The sequence below is a fragment of the Gorilla gorilla genome, chromosome 20 (assembly GCF_029281585.2).
Source record: "Gorilla gorilla gorilla isolate KB3781 chromosome 20, NHGRI_mGorGor1-v2.1_pri, whole genome shotgun sequence".
Classification (NCBI taxonomy): Eukaryota; Metazoa; Chordata; class Mammalia; order Primates; family Hominidae; genus Gorilla; species Gorilla gorilla.
The window spans coordinates 42,925,202-42,941,625 of record NC_073244.2 but is presented as its reverse complement, the minus strand read 5'-3'; the positions used below and the strand labels follow the sequence as shown (position 1 = coordinate 42,941,625).

At 56.6% G+C, this 16,424-nt stretch overlaps 3 pseudogenes; all 3 read right to left on the bottom strand.

The window, feature by feature from the left end:
• Window positions 1–2,534: 2,534 nt before the first annotated feature.
• On the bottom strand, window positions 2,535–3,454 carry LOC134757724 (choriogonadotropin subunit beta variant 2-like; annotated as a pseudogene).
• Window positions 3,455–8,686: 5,232 nt separating this feature from the next.
• LOC134757723 (choriogonadotropin subunit beta variant 2-like) lies at window positions 8,687–9,606 on the bottom strand (annotated as a pseudogene).
• Window positions 9,607–11,587: 1,981 nt separating this feature from the next.
• LOC134757668 (choriogonadotropin subunit beta variant 2-like) lies at window positions 11,588–15,767 on the bottom strand (annotated as a pseudogene).
• Between the last annotated feature and the right edge of the window lie 657 nt (window positions 15,768–16,424).

The following is a 16,424-nucleotide window of genomic DNA, read 5'->3' as shown; positions in this document are numbered from 1 at the left end:
GGAAAAGGGGACAATGTCAAGGGTGGGGGTTAGGACTCCATTGACACAGCGGGGAGGAAGAAAATGAGGGGGATGCAGAGGGAGCCTGGGGGAGCGGGAGCATCTCTCAGAGCACATGGAAACAGGGAAAAGGAGGCTGGGATTAGAGAAGAGGATAAACACTTCAGTGGGGACAGAAGTTTGGAACCCCAGGGGAGGCCTGCCTGCCAGGATTATGGGGAAGCCCTTGCTCTAGAAGTTTGGGGGACTCCATGTACAGGACTTGCATCACACCCAACTTGTAGATTAAGAATAAATATTCAACAACTACAGGTCAGGCACTATGGCTCACACCTGTAGTCCCAGCACTTTGGGAGGCTGAGGCGGGTGGATGACTTGAGGTCAGGAGTTCGAGAGCAGCCTGGCCAACACTGTGAAATCACATCTCTACTGATAATACCAAAATTAGCTGGGCGTGGTGCTGCGCTCCTGTAATCCCACCACTTTGGGAGGCCGAGGCGGGCGGATCATGTGGTCAGGGGATCGAGACCTTCCTGGCTAACACGGTGAAACCCCGTCTCTACTAAAAATACAAAAACTTATCTGGGCTTGGTCGCGGGCCCCTGTAGTCCAAGCTACTTGGGAGGCTGAGACAGGAGAATGGAGTGAACCTAGGAGGGGGAGCTTGCAGTGAGCAGAGATTGCGCCACTGCACTCCAGCCTCCACGACAGAGCGAGACTCCATCGCAAAAAAAAAAAAAAAAAGAAAGAAAAAGAAAACAGGGTGGAGATGGAGGATGACCTCCAGCTCAGGGGGTGTCCATGGTCTGGCGTTCTGTGGGGAGAAGGAAGGCCACATGATCTGTGTGGCCCAGGTGGCAGGGCCTCAGCCTTCTAAGCCGAGCTCCCTCTTCCTCCCTCTGACGTTGGCACTGGCAGTGCAGGTGGGGCGGAGGGGGGCGCGGCTTGGGGACCTGAATGGGATGAATGGGCCAAGGGGGATGTCATCTCTTCCATTCTCCTTCATCCACTGCCTCTCCCTTCCCCTCCTCCCCCCCCCCCCACCCTCCCCCACCCCCCGGTCCATCTACCTCCCATCCCAGCCAGGAGCGGTCACCTAAGTAGAAAAGGGGCCACTGGAAAGGGGGCGGGGCCTTGACTCTTGGGTACCCTGCGCTTGAAGAAGAACTCTGGGAAGGGGTTTTTCAGGGAGTTGGCCCCTTCCCCACCTGGCTGTATAACCTTCCTGTTCTTTTCTTCCCCTAACCGGTTGCCGCTCCCTCTCCTGAGATGTCAGGAAAGAGGGGGCCACCTGCGTCCTCCACAGTGGTCCCCGAAGCCTGGGGTTCCCAGCCCCAGAGCTCAGAGGTGAAGGAGGTGCTACAGCTCTGGTGACCACTGGTTGTTTCCCAGTCTTCTCCACGCCACCCTTTCCCAAAACAACAAAACAAAACAAAACAAACAAACAAAATTGGGCCTGGCGCAGTGGTTCATGCCTGTAATCCCAGCACTTTGGGAAGCCGAGACGGGCGGATCACAAAGTCAGGAGATCAAGACTATCCTGGCTAACACGGGGAAACCCCGTCTCTACTAAAAAATACAACAAATTAGCCAGGCGTCCTGGTGGGCGCCTGTAGTCCCAGCTACTTGGGAGGCCGAGGCAGGAGAATGGCAGGAACCCGGGAGGCGGATCTTGCAGTGAGCCGAGATCGCGCCACTGCAGTCCAGTCTCAACAACAGAGCGAGACTCCGTCTCAAAAAAAAAAAAAAAAAAAAAAAAAAATTGATTGGAACATCCTCCAAGATGCAAGACTCTCAGTTCCTCAGAGTTCTACAGGAAGGATGGCAGAGTGCAGTTGCCCAGAGTTGAAGTCCCATCTCTGCCATTTGTTGGCTGTGTGACCAGGCACAAATCATTAATTTCTCTGAGCCTGTATTTTACCATCTGTTGCTATTGAGTAATAGTAGTTGACTATTTTCTATTTTTATTTTTATTTTTATTTATTTATTTTTTTTTTTTGAGACGGAGTCTCGCCCTGTCACCCAGGCTGGAGTGCAGTGGCGTGATCTCGGCTCACTGCACCTATGCTTCCCGGGTTCAAGCGATTCTCCTGCCTCAGCTTCCTGAGTAGCTGGGACTACAGGCGCGCACCACCACACCCAGCTAATTTTTTTTTTTTTTTTAGTAGAGACAGGGTTTCACCATGTTGGCCAGGCTGGTCTCGAAGTCCTGAACTCAGGTGATGCACCCGCCTCGGCCTCCCAAAGTGCTGGGATTGCAGGCATGAGCCACTGCGCCTGGCCGAACATTTTTAATGTTTATATTATTATTATTATTATTATTATTACTTTTTGAGATGGAGCTTTGTTTTTGTTGCCCAGGCTGAAGCGCAATGGCGGGATCTTGCTCACTGCAACCTCCGCCTCCTAGGATCAAGAGATTCTCCTGCCTAAGCCTCCCAAGTACCTGGGAGTATAGGCATGCACCACCACGCCCGACGATATTTTGTATTTTTAGTAGAGATGGGGTTTCTCCATGTTGGTCAGGCTGGTCTGGAACCCCTCACCTCAGCTGATCCACCCACCGCAGCCTCCGACAATTACAGGCGTGAGCCACCGCGCCCAGCCGTCCACCCTGTTTTCTACCAGAGTTCTGTACTGTGACTCTGTAGAAAATGGTTTGGAAGCTGGACCCACCCTGTGTGTGTGTGGTTGCCCTGAGCCCACAGAAAGACACCTCCAGAGTGCGGATTGAGAAGCCTTTGTTGTGGGAGGATCGGGGTGTCTGAGGGCCCCGGGAGTCGGGATGGGCTTGGAAGGCTGGGGGGAGGGGCCTTTGAGGAAGAGGAGGCCTGGAAGCGGGGGTCATCGCAGGTCAAGGGGTGGTCCTTGGGACCCCCGCAGTCAGTGGTGCCGCGGCGGCAGCGTGCACATTGACAGCTGAGAGCCACGGCGTAGGAGACCACGGGGTTCACGCCGCGCGGGCAGCCAGGGAGCCGGATGGACTCGAAGCGCACATCGCGGTAGTTGCACACCACCTGAGGCAGGGGCGGCAGGACCCCCTGCAGCACGCGGGTCTGGAAGCCGTGTGAGTGGGGGAATGAGCTTGTGCCTGGGGCCGGCGCCTCAGCTGAGCTCCCCAGCTGCCCCCACAGGTCTCAGACTCAGGAGTCCAGGAAGCCCTCTGTTCCTGCCCTCCCACACCCCATTCCGCAGCCCCTGACCAGAGAGGCAGACCACCCTTCCTCCCCGGCTGCCTCTGTGGGTCTGGCCCTGAGGTGGCAGCACCTGCCCCGGCTCCGGGCAGCTCACCATGGTGGGGCAGTAGCCGGCACAGATGGTGGTGTTGACGGTGATGCACACGGGGCAGCCCTCCTTCTCGACAGCCAGGGTGGCAATTGATGGGGCGGCACCGTGGCCGAAGCGGCTCCTTGGATGCCCATGTCCCGCCCATGCTCAGCAGCAGCAACAGCAGCAGCCCCTGGGGCAAGGACACTGCTTCACCCGGGTCTGAGACCGCAGCCCCGAGTCCTGGCCTTCCCATCCCGCGTGGTACACCACCCACAAAGACCCAGAGACCCTTCCCGGCATCTCCTATTCAGGACCCACCACCCCGACACCTGCCTTTCAGAGCCCACCCCACAGCCCAGAGGACCTGAGATACCCCAACATTTCAGATCCCCACCCTCAGGAACTGCCCCACCTGAAGCTTACTGGGGGTCACGCTCCTCCAGAAAGAGGCCTCCTTCCACAGCTCACACTGGTCTGCCCCTTCTCATGCCAGTGATGGCCTGGAAGGAGGTGGAAGGTGCCCAGGGGCCCTGCAGTCTTTCCTGGAACATCTCCATCTTTGGTGCCTGGAAATGTGGATCTACCCTACCTTTGACATGTCTCTCTCTTAGCGGGATATCTTCCGCAAGCACTGGGAATGTGGACATGGAAAGTAAATTGAGTCTCCGTGGGGGAGTGAGACAGGGAGTGAGGGGTGTTGGACGCGGCACGGGAACCCGGCCGGAGTCAGCGGACCCAATGGGCTGCTCTCTCTCAGATACAGTTCCCCTTCCTCCCTCCAGGGGGCGCCAGGGAACACAGGGCCCTCACTGGCCCTGGGGACTGGGTGACGTCAGGGGTGAGCCTCTTGTGATTGGCTCCCTCACCCTGCGTAAGGTCAAAGGGAAGAAAGGACAACCCCCGACCCCAGGAGCCACTGTGGCTCTGGCCCATTGTGCCGGCCTTCGGGCCCTCAGGGAGGCGAGGGTGCGAGAGCCTCGAGTTCGAGGCCGACCTCCTCCAAAAAAACTTTCTTTTTATCGTTCCCTATATAACAACAAACCATAAAGGGAGGACGCCTTGATAGGAAGAAATGACATCTTCCTAAGTGTTTTTAAATTACTTCAATGTATCTTTTTTTTTTTTTGGGAGACCGAGCCTCGCTCGGTCCTCGGGGGACCTCCCTGCCTCTCAGCCATGGCGGTTGTCACCTGTGGTAAACAGAATGGCGGGAGCAAGTGGGATGTCCCACTACTCGGGCTGAGGCAGGAGAATCACAGGAACCTAGGAGGTGGAACCTCCTCGCCCAGGAGGGGCGCGGCTTCGGACTTAGTTTCTGCCCAATGAGAGAGGGCCTCCCCGTGACTGTGCTGCCAGGTTAGCCACTTGACCCTGGTGCCCCCAACGAGGGATTCAGCCCGAGCCCCACCTCTCCCTTAGGGACCTCCGCCCACTCTACCCTCAAGCCAGGATGCCCGGAGCGCTCCCCGGAAATGCGTGTGCTTCAGGTGATTTAACTGATCATTGAATAGGCCCGCAGGAGGTGTGTCCTGCCCCCGAGGCCGCAGCCTCGGAGGACATTATCTGGACTTAGTCCCTTTCCCGCGATGCCATCAAGCTGGACAATTTTAAGGTCTGTTTCTTTCCCAATGTAGGGTATAGGTTGGCACAGGGAAGAGGGCTAGAAACCTGACTTGAGCTCCCCGCCCAGGGCTGAACTCTCCAGCATCCTGATCGCTTCTCATTCAACCTTGCTTATACTCCCCGTGTGATCGGTAGCTCTTTATCTCAAAACAGAATATTCGAAGCCAACCCCTGCCTGCTCTCACCAAGTAAGATTTCTCATTTGAACCCCAGCTCCCAGATACTTAAAGGCCTTCCGTAGACCATGTCCTCAAGGTCCCCTGGCCATCTGCTTGCATGTTCCAGTTTCTCTCCTCCCCCATGCACATCGTGAAATGTGCCCTCCCACTCCCCAGGATGAGCAAGGTGGTGTCCTCTGTGACAGAGCAGTCAGCAACTTAACACCAAAGGTCACCAATGATCAAATCCATGAGAGTTGATCCGAGGAGTTATGTATTAGGGCTACGAAAGAGTAAACACTCAGTAAATAGTGGCTATTATTATTATTATCATCATCATCATGATTACCCTCAAGTTCCCCCGGGAGAGCTCCTATTCAACCTTCAAAACCCCACGTTGGTGCACCCATCCTACAGAGATTGAGCTCAAATTCAGAGAGTTGTGATTTTGCCATGATTTGATGAGTTCCCCAACTGGGGTCCGTCCGTAGAGCAGCTGGGCCAACCCTGACGTCTCTCAGCATCCAGCTCTGTTCTTTTTCTGCCTGACCAGTTCCTGGGTATAAGTCTCAGGCCCGGCCAGTCCGGCTGAGGAGTGTGCAGACACAGGCAGTGCCAGTTTGAATCCATCGCCAGTCCACACGGCCCTGGGCATCAGCGGTCAATGCCCGCACATAGGACTGCTTGGCCTTGCACTCAGACACCCAGTGCCCCCCGGTCCACACCCCGGCGGCAGCCTCTCCACCTACCCCTGGGCCACCTTCTTCAGAGTTATCGGCCTCGAAGCAGGTGACAAAGAAGTGTTGGCGGAGGGAACTGCCGCCAGCTGCAGGCACCTCGCCCAACACCTCCACCTCGAGCACAACCAAGTCCACAGCGGTCCGGGGGTCTGTCACCCAGCCAGTGACTGCATCGCACACGGCCAGCTCACCCTGATGACTCGCCGGCGAAGTATCGCTGACCCCTCGCTGGCTGCGGTTGGCCCGGGTGCCTGCTGACTCCCGAAAGGCCCCAGTCTCCAGCAGGAAGAGCAGAGGGGGCCCGGCAGCGGCACCCCTAGACAGGACCACTCGGGGGAAAAGAAGGTCCCACTTTGTAGTAGGAAAAGGGGACAATGTCAAGGGTGGGGGTTAGGACTCCATTGACACAGCGGGGAGGAAGAAAATGAGGGGGATGCAGAGGGAGCCTGGGGGAGCGGGAGCATCTCTCAGAGCACATGGAAACAGGGAAAAGGAGGCTGGGATTAGAGAAGAGGATAAACACTTCAGTGGGGACAGAAGTTTGGAACCCCAGGGGAGGCCTGCCTGCCAGGATTATGGGGAAGCCCTTGCTCTAGAAGTTTGGGGGACTCCATGTACAGGACTTGCATCACACCCAACTTGTAGATTAAGAATAAATATTCAACAACTACAGGTCAGGCACTATGGCTCACACCTGTAGTCCCAGCACTTTGGGAGGCTGAGGCGGGTGGATGACTTGAGGTCAGGAGTTCGAGAGCAGCCTGGCCAACACTGTGAAATCACATCTCTACTGATAATACCAAAATTAGCTGGGCGTGGTGCTGCGCTCCTGTAATCCCACCACTTTGGGAGGCCGAGGCGGGCGGATCATGTGGTCAGGGGATCGAGACCTTCCTGGCTAACACGGTGAAACCCCGTCTCTACTAAAAATACAAAAACTTATCTGGGCTTGGTCGCGGGCCCCTGTAGTCCAAGCTACTTGGGAGGCTGAGACAGGAGAATGGAGTGAACCTAGGAGGGGGAGCTTGCAGTGAGCAGAGATTGCGCCACTGCACTCCAGCCTCCACGACAGAGCGAGACTCCATCGCAAAAAAAAAAAAAAAAAGAAAGAAAAAGAAAACAGGGTGGAGATGGAGGATGACCTCCAGCTCAGGGGGTGTCCATGGTCTGGCGTTCTGTGGGGAGAAGGAAGGCCACATGATCTGTGTGGCCCAGGTGGCAGGGCCTCAGCCTTCTAAGCCGAGCTCCCTCTTCCTCCCTCTGACGTTGGCACTGGCAGTGCAGGTGGGGCGGAGGGGGGCGCGGCTTGGGGACCTGAATGGGATGAATGGGCCAAGGGGGATGTCATCTCTTCCATTCTCCTTCATCCACTGCCTCTCCCTTCCCCTCCTCCCCCCCCCCCCACCCTCCCCCACCCCCCGGTCCATCTACCTCCCATCCCAGCCAGGAGCGGTCACCTAAGTAGAAAAGGGGCCACTGGAAAGGGGGCGGGGCCTTGACTCTTGGGTACCCTGCGCTTGAAGAAGAACTCTGGGAAGGGGTTTTTCAGGGAGTTGGCCCCTTCCCCACCTGGCTGTATAACCTTCCTGTTCTTTTCTTCCCCTAACCGGTTGCCGCTCCCTCTCCTGAGATGTCAGGAAAGAGGGGGCCACCTGCGTCCTCCACAGTGGTCCCCGAAGCCTGGGGTTCCCAGCCCCAGAGCTCAGAGGTGAAGGAGGTGCTACAGCTCTGGTGACCACTGGTTGTTTCCCAGTCTTCTCCACGCCACCCTTTCCCAAAACAACAAAACAAAACAAAACAAACAAACAAAATTGGGCCTGGCGCAGTGGTTCATGCCTGTAATCCCAGCACTTTGGGAAGCCGAGACGGGCGGATCACAAAGTCAGGAGATCAAGACTATCCTGGCTAACACGGGGAAACCCCGTCTCTACTAAAAAATACAACAAATTAGCCAGGCGTCCTGGTGGGCGCCTGTAGTCCCAGCTACTTGGGAGGCCGAGGCAGGAGAATGGCAGGAACCCGGGAGGCGGATCTTGCAGTGAGCCGAGATCGCGCCACTGCAGTCCAGTCTCAACAACAGAGCGAGACTCCGTCTCAAAAAAAAAAAAAAAAAAAAAAAAAAATTGATTGGAACATCCTCCAAGATGCAAGACTCTCAGTTCCTCAGAGTTCTACAGGAAGGATGGCAGAGTGCAGTTGCCCAGAGTTGAAGTCCCATCTCTGCCATTTGTTGGCTGTGTGACCAGGCACAAATCATTAATTTCTCTGAGCCTGTATTTTACCATCTGTTGCTATTGAGTAATAGTAGTTGACTATTTTCTATTTTTATTTTTATTTTTATTTATTTATTTTTTTTTTTTGAGACGGAGTCTCGCCCTGTCACCCAGGCTGGAGTGCAGTGGCGTGATCTCGGCTCACTGCACCTATGCTTCCCGGGTTCAAGCGATTCTCCTGCCTCAGCTTCCTGAGTAGCTGGGACTACAGGCGCGCACCACCACACCCAGCTAATTTTTTTTTTTTTTTTAGTAGAGACAGGGTTTCACCATGTTGGCCAGGCTGGTCTCGAAGTCCTGAACTCAGGTGATGCACCCGCCTCGGCCTCCCAAAGTGCTGGGATTGCAGGCATGAGCCACTGCGCCTGGCCGAACATTTTTAATGTTTATATTATTATTATTATTATTATTATTACTTTTTGAGATGGAGCTTTGTTTTTGTTGCCCAGGCTGAAGCGCAATGGCGGGATCTTGCTCACTGCAACCTCCGCCTCCTAGGATCAAGAGATTCTCCTGCCTAAGCCTCCCAAGTACCTGGGAGTATAGGCATGCACCACCACGCCCGACGATATTTTGTATTTTTAGTAGAGATGGGGTTTCTCCATGTTGGTCAGGCTGGTCTGGAACCCCTCACCTCAGCTGATCCACCCACCGCAGCCTCCGACAATTACAGGCGTGAGCCACCGCGCCCAGCCGTCCACCCTGTTTTCTACCAGAGTTCTGTACTGTGACTCTGTAGAAAATGGTTTGGAAGCTGGACCCACCCTGTGTGTGTGTGGTTGCCCTGAGCCCACAGAAAGACACCTCCAGAGTGCGGATTGAGAAGCCTTTGTTGTGGGAGGATCGGGGTGTCTGAGGGCCCCGGGAGTCGGGATGGGCTTGGAAGGCTGGGGGGAGGGGCCTTTGAGGAAGAGGAGGCCTGGAAGCGGGGGTCATCGCAGGTCAAGGGGTGGTCCTTGGGACCCCCGCAGTCAGTGGTGCCGCGGCGGCAGCGTGCACATTGACAGCTGAGAGCCACGGCGTAGGAGACCACGGGGTTCACGCCGCGCGGGCAGCCAGGGAGCCGGATGGACTCGAAGCGCACATCGCGGTAGTTGCACACCACCTGAGGCAGGGGCGGCAGGACCCCCTGCAGCACGCGGGTCTGGAAGCCGTGTGAGTGGGGGAATGAGCTTGTGCCTGGGGCCGGCGCCTCAGCTGAGCTCCCCAGCTGCCCCCACAGGTCTCAGACTCAGGAGTCCAGGAAGCCCTCTGTTCCTGCCCTCCCACACCCCATTCCGCAGCCCCTGACCAGAGAGGCAGACCACCCTTCCTCCCCGGCTGCCTCTGTGGGTCTGGCCCTGAGGTGGCAGCACCTGCCCCGGCTCCGGGCAGCTCACCATGGTGGGGCAGTAGCCGGCACAGATGGTGGTGTTGACGGTGATGCACACGGGGCAGCCCTCCTTCTCGACAGCCAGGGTGGCAATTGATGGGGCGGCACCGTGGCCGAAGCGGCTCCTTGGATGCCCATGTCCCGCCCATGCTCAGCAGCAGCAACAGCAGCAGCCCCTGGGGCAAGGACACTGCTTCACCCGGGTCTGAGACCGCAGCCCCGAGTCCTGGCCTTCCCATCCCGCGTGGTACACCACCCACAAAGACCCAGAGACCCTTCCCGGCATCTCCTATTCAGGACCCACCACCCCGACACCTGCCTTTCAGAGCCCACCCCACAGCCCAGAGGACCTGAGATACCCCAACATTTCAGATCCCCACCCTCAGGAACTGCCCCACCTGAAGCTTACTGGGGGTCACGCTCCTCCAGAAAGAGGCCTCCTTCCACAGCTCACACTGGTCTGCCCCTTCTCATGCCAGTGATGGCCTGGAAGGAGGTGGAAGGTGCCCAGGGGCCCTGCAGTCTTTCCTGGAACATCTCCATCTTTGGTGCCTGGAAATGTGGATCTACCCTACCTTTGACATGTCTCTCTCTTAGCGGGATATCTTCCGCAAGCACTGGGAATGTGGACATGGAAAGTAAATTGAGTCTCCGTGGGGGAGTGAGACAGGGAGTGAGGGGTGTTGGACGCGGCACGGGAACCCGGCCGGAGTCAGCGGACCCAATGGGCTGCTCTCTCTCAGATACAGTTCCCCTTCCTCCCTCCAGGGGGCGCCAGGGAACACAGGGCCCTCACTGGCCCTGGGGACTGGGTGACGTCAGGGGTGAGCCTCTTGTGATTGGCTCCCTCACCCTGCGTAAGGTCAAAGGGAAGAAAGGACAACCCCCGACCCCAGGAGCCACTGTGGCTCTGGCCCATTGTGCCGGCCTTCGGGCCCTCAGGGAGGCGAGGGTGCGAGAGCCTCGAGTTCGAGGCCGACCTCCTCCAAAAAAACTTTCTTTTTATCGTTCCCTATATAACAACAAACCATAAAGGGAGGACGCCTTGATAGGAAGAAATGACATCTTCCTAAGTGTTTTTAAATTACTTCAATGTATCTTTTTTTTTTTTTGGGAGACCGAGCCTCGCTCGGTCCTCGGGGGACCTCCCTGCCTCTCAGCCATGGCGGTTGTCACCTGTGGTAAACAGAATGGCGGGAGCAAGTGGGATGTCCCACTACTCGGGCTGAGGCAGGAGAATCACAGGAACCTAGGAGGTGGAACCTCCTCGCCCAGGAGGGGCGCGGCTTCGGACTTAGTTTCTGCCCAATGAGAGAGGGCCTCCCCGTGACTGTGCTGCCAGGTTAGCCACTTGACCCTGGTGCCCCCAACGAGGGATTCAGCCCGAGCCCCACCTCTCCCTTAGGGACCTCCGCCCACTCTACCCTCAAGCCAGGATGCCCGGAGCGCTCCCCGGAAATGCGTGTGCTTCAGGTGATTTAACTGATCATTGAATAGGCCCGCAGGAGGTGTGTCCTGCCCCCGAGGCCGCAGCCTCGGAGGACATTATCTGGACTTAGTCCCTTTCCCGCGATGCCATCAAGCTGGACAATTTTAAGGTCTGTTTCTTTCCCAATGTAGGGTATAGGTTGGCACAGGGAAGAGGGCTAGAAACCTGACTTGAGCTCCCCGCCCAGGGCTGAACTCTCCAGCATCCTGATCGCTTCTCATTCAACCTTGCTTATACTCCCCGTGTGATCGGTAGCTCTTTATCTCAAAACAGAATATTCGAAGCCAACCCCTGCCTGCTCTCACCAAGTAAGATTTCTCATTTGAACCCCAGCTCCCAGATACTTAAAGGCCTTCCGTAGACCATGTCCTCAAGGTCCCCTGGCCATCTGCTTGCATGTTCCAGTTTCTCTCCTCCCCCATGCACATCGTGAAATGTGCCCTCCCACTCCCCAGGATGAGCAAGGTGGTGTCCTCTGTGACAGAGCAGTCAGCAACTTAACACCAAAGGTCACCAATGATCAAATCCATGAGAGTTGATCCGAGGAGTTATGTATTAGGGCTACGAAAGAGTAAACACTCAGTAAATAGTGGCTATTATTATTATTATCATCATCATCATGATTACCCTCAAGTTCCCCCGGGAGAGCTCCTATTCAACCTTCAAAACCCCACGTTGGTGCACCCATCCTACAGAGATTGAGCTCAAATTCAGAGAGTTGTGATTTTGCCATGATTTGATGAGTTCCCCAACTGGGGTCCGTCCGTAGAGCAGCTGGGCCAACCCTGACGTCTCTCAGCATCCAGCTCTGTTCTTTTTCTGCCTGACCAGTTCCTGGGTATAAGTCTCAGGCCCGGCCAGTCCGGCTGAGGAGTGTGCAGACACAGGCAGTGCCAGTTTGAATCCATCGCCAGTCCACACGGCCCTGGGCATCAGCGGTCAATGCCCGCACATAGGACTGCTTGGCCTTGCACTCAGACACCCAGTGCCCCCCGGTCCACACCCCGGCGGCAGCCTCTCCACCTACCCCTGGGCCACCTTCTTCAGAGTTATCGGCCTCGAAGCAGGTGACAAAGAAGTGTTGGCGGAGGGAACTGCCGCCAGCTGCAGGCACCTCGCCCAACACCTCCACCTCGAGCACAACCAAGTCCACAGCGGTCCGGGGGTCTGTCACCCAGCCAGTGACTGCATCGCACACGGCCAGCTCACCCTGATGACTCGCCGGCGAAGTATCGCTGACCCCTCGCTGGCTGCGGTTGGCCCGGGTGCCTGCTGACTCCCGAAAGGCCCCAGTCTCCAGCAGGAAGAGCAGAGGGGGCCCGGCAGCGGCACCCCTAGACAGGACCACTCGGGGGAAAAGAAGGTCCCACTTTGTAGTAGGAAAAGGGGACAATGTCAAGGGTGGGGGTTAGGACTCCATTGACACAGCGGGGAGGAAGAAAATGAGGGGGATGCAGAGGGAGCCTGGGGGAGCGGGAGCATCTCTCAGAGCACATGGAAACAGGGAAAAGGAGGCTGGGATTAGAGAAGAGGATAAACACTTCAGTGGGGACAGAAGTTTGGAACCCCAGGGGAGGCCTGCCTGCCAGGATTATGGGGAAGCCCTTGCTCTAGAAGTTTGGGGGACTCCATGTACAGGACTTGCATCACACCCAACTTGTAGATTAAGAATAAATATTCAACAACTACAGGTCAGGCACTATGGCTCACACCTGTAGTCCCAGCACTTTGGGAGGCTGAGGCGGGTGGATGACTTGAGGTCAGGAGTTCGAGAGCAGCCTGGCCAACACTGTGAAATCACATCTCTACTGATAATACCAAAATTAGCTGGGCGTGGTGCTGCGCTCCTGTAATCCCACCACTTTGGGAGGCCGAGGCGGGCGGATCATGTGGTCAGGGGATCGAGACCTTCCTGGCTAACACGGTGAAACCCCGTCTCTACTAAAAATACAAAAACTTATCTGGGCTTGGTCGCGGGCCCCTGTAGTCCAAGCTACTTGGGAGGCTGAGACAGGAGAATGGAGTGAACCTAGGAGGGGGAGCTTGCAGTGAGCAGAGATTGCGCCACTGCACTCCAGCCTCCACGACAGAGCGAGACTCCATCGCAAAAAAAAAAAAAAAAGAAAGAAAAAGAAAACAGGGTGGAGATGGAGGATGACCTCCAGCTCAGGGGGTGTCCATGGTCTGGCCTTCTGTGGGGAGAAGGAAGGCCACATGATCTGTGTGGCCCAGGTGGCAGGGCCTCAGCCTTCTAAGCCGAGCTCCCTCTTCCTCCCTCTGACGTTGGCACTGGCAGTGCAGGTGGGGCGGAGGGGGGCGCGGCTTGGGGACCTGAATGGGATGAATGGGCCAAGGGGGATGTCATCTCTTCCATTCTCCTTCATCCACTGCCTCTCCCTTCCCCTCCTCCCCCCCCCCCCCCACCCCCACCCCCCGGTCCATCTACCTCCCATCCCAGCCAGGAGCGGTCACCTAAGTAGAAAAGGGGCCACTGGAAAGGGGGCGGGGCCTTGACTCTTGGGTACCCTGCGCTTGAAGAAGAACTCTGGGAAGGGGTTTTTCAGGGAGTTGGCCCCTTCCCCACCTGGCTGTATAACCTTCCTGTTCTTTTCTTCCCCTAACCGGTTGCCGCTCCCTCTCCTGAGATGTCAGGAAAGAGGGGGCCACCTGCGTCCTCCACAGTGGTCCCCGAAGCCTGGGGTTCCCAGCCCCAGAGCTCAGAGGTGAAGGAGGTGCTACAGCTCTGGTGACCACTGGTTGTTTCCCAGTCTTCTCCACGCCACCCTTTCCCAAAACAACAAAACAAAACAAAACAAACAAACAAAATTGGGCCTGGCGCAGTGGTTCATGCCTGTAATCCCAGCACTTTGGGAAGCCGAGACGGGCGGATCACAAAGTCAGGAGATCAAGACTATCCTGGCTAACACGGGGAAACCCCGTCTCTACTAAAAAATACAACAAATTAGCCAGGCGTCCTGGTGGGCGCCTGTAGTCCCAGCTACTTGGGAGGCCGAGGCAGGAGAATGGCAGGAACCCGGGAGGCGGATCTTGCAGTGAGCCGAGATCGCGCCACTGCAGTCCAGTCTCAACAACAGAGCGAGACTCCGTCTCAAAAAAAAAAAAAAAAAAAAAAATTGATTGGAACATCCTCCAAGATGCAAGACTCTCAGTTCCTCAGAGTTCTACAGGAAGGATGGCAGAGTGCAGTTGCCCAGAGTTGAAGTCCCATCTCTGCCATTTGTTGGCTGTGTGACCAGGCACAAATCATTAATTTCTCTGAGCCTGTATTTTACCATCTGTTGCTATTGAGTAATAGTAGTTGACTATTTTCTATTTTTATTTTTATTTTTATTTATTTATTTATTTTTTTTGAGACGGAGTCTCGCCCTGTCACCCAGGCTGGAGTGCAGTGGCGTGATCTCGGCTCACTGCACCTATGCTTCCCGGGTTCAAGCGATTCTCCTGCCTCAGCTTCCTGAGTAGCCGGGACTACAGGCGCGCACCACCACACCCAGCTAATTTTTTTTTTTTTTTTTAGTAGAGACAGGGTTTCACCATGTTGGCCAGGCTGGTCTCGAAGTCCTGAACTCAGGTGATGCACCCGCCTCGGCCTCCCAAAGTGCTGGGATTGCAGGCATGAGCCACTGCGCCTGGCCGAAGATTTTTAATGTTTATATTATTATTATTATTATTATTATTATTATTATTATTATTACTTTTTGAGATGGAGCTTTGTTTTTGTTGCCCAGGCTGAAGCGCAATGGCGGGATCTTGCTCACTGCAACCTCCGCCTCCTAGGATCAAGAGATTCTCCTGCCTAAGCCTCCCAAGTACCTGGGAGTATAGGCATGCACCACCACGCCCGACGATATTTTGTATTTTTAGTAGAGATGGGGTTTCTCCATGTTGGTCAGGCTGGTCTGGAACCCCTCACCTCAGCTGATCCACCCACCGCAGCCTCCGACAATTACAGGCGTGAGCCACCGCGCCCAGCCGTCCACCCTGTTTTCTACCAGAGTTCTGTACTGTGACTCTGTAGAAAATGATTTGGAAGCTGGACCCACCCTGTGTGTGTGTGGTTGCCCTGAGCCCACAGAAAGACACCTCCAGAGTGCGGATTGAGAAGCCTTTGTTGTGGGAGGATCGGGGTGTCTGAGGGCCCCGGGAGTCGGGATGGGCTTGGAAGGCTGGGGGGAGGGGCCTTTGAGGAAGAGGAGGCCTGGAAGCGGGGGTCATCGCAGGTCAAGGGGTGGTCCTTGGGACCCCCGCAGTCAGTGGTGCCGCGGCGGCAGCGTGCACATTGACAGCTGAGAGCCACGGCGTAGGAGACCACGGGGTTCACGCCGCGCGGGCAGCCAGGGAGCCGGATGGACTCGAAGCGCACATCGCGGTAGTTGCACACCACCTGAGGCAGGGGCGGCAGGACCCCCTGCAGCACGCGGGTCTGGAAGCCGTGTGAGTGGGGGAATGAGCTTGTGCCTGGGGCCGGCGCCTCAGCTGAGCTCCCCAGCTGCCCCCACAGGTCTCAGACTCAGGAGTCCAGGAAGCCCTCTGTTCCTGCCCTCCCACACCCCATTCCGCAGCCCCTGACCAGAGAGGCAGACCACCCTTCCTCCCCGGCTGCCTCTGTGGGTCTGGCCCTGAGGTGGCAGCACCTGCCCCGGCTCCGGGCAGCTCACCATGGTGGGGCAGTAGCCGGCACAGATGGTGGTGTTGACGGTGATGCACACGGGGCAGCCCTCCTTCTCGACAGCCAGGGTGGCAATTGATGGGGCGGCACCGTGGCCGAAGCGGCTCCTTGGATGCCCATGTCCCGCCCATGCTCAGCAGCAGCAACAGCAGCAGCCCCTGGGGCAAGGACACTGCTTCACCCGGGTCTGAGACCGCAGCCCCGAGTCCTGGCCTTCCCATCCCGCGTGGTACACCACCCACAAAGACCCAGAGACCCTTCCCGGCATCTCCTATTCAGGACCCACCACCCCGACACCTGCCTTTCAGAGCCCACCCCACAGCCCAGAGGACCTGAGATACCCCAACATTTCAGATCCCCACCCTCAGGAACTGCCCCACCTGAAGCTTACTGGGGGTCACGCTCCTCCAGAAAGAGGCCTCCTTCCACAGCTCACACTGGTCTGCCCCTTCTCATGCCAGTGATGGCCTGGAAGGAGGTGGAAGGTGCCCAGGGGCCCTGCAGTCTTTCCTGGAACATCTCCATCTTTGGTGCCTGGAAATGTGGATCTACCCTACCTTTGACATGTCTCTCTCTTAGCGGGATATCTTCCGCAAGCACTGGGAATGTGGACATGGAAAGTAAATTGAGTCTCCGTGGGGGAGTGAGACAGGGAGTGAGGGGTGTTGGACGCGGCACGGGAACCCGGCCGGAGTCAGCGGACCCAATGGGCTGCTCTCTCTCAGATACAGTTCCCCTTCCTCCCTCCAGGGGGCGCCAGGGAACACAGGGCCCTCACTGGCCCTGGGGACTGGGTGACGTCAGGGGTG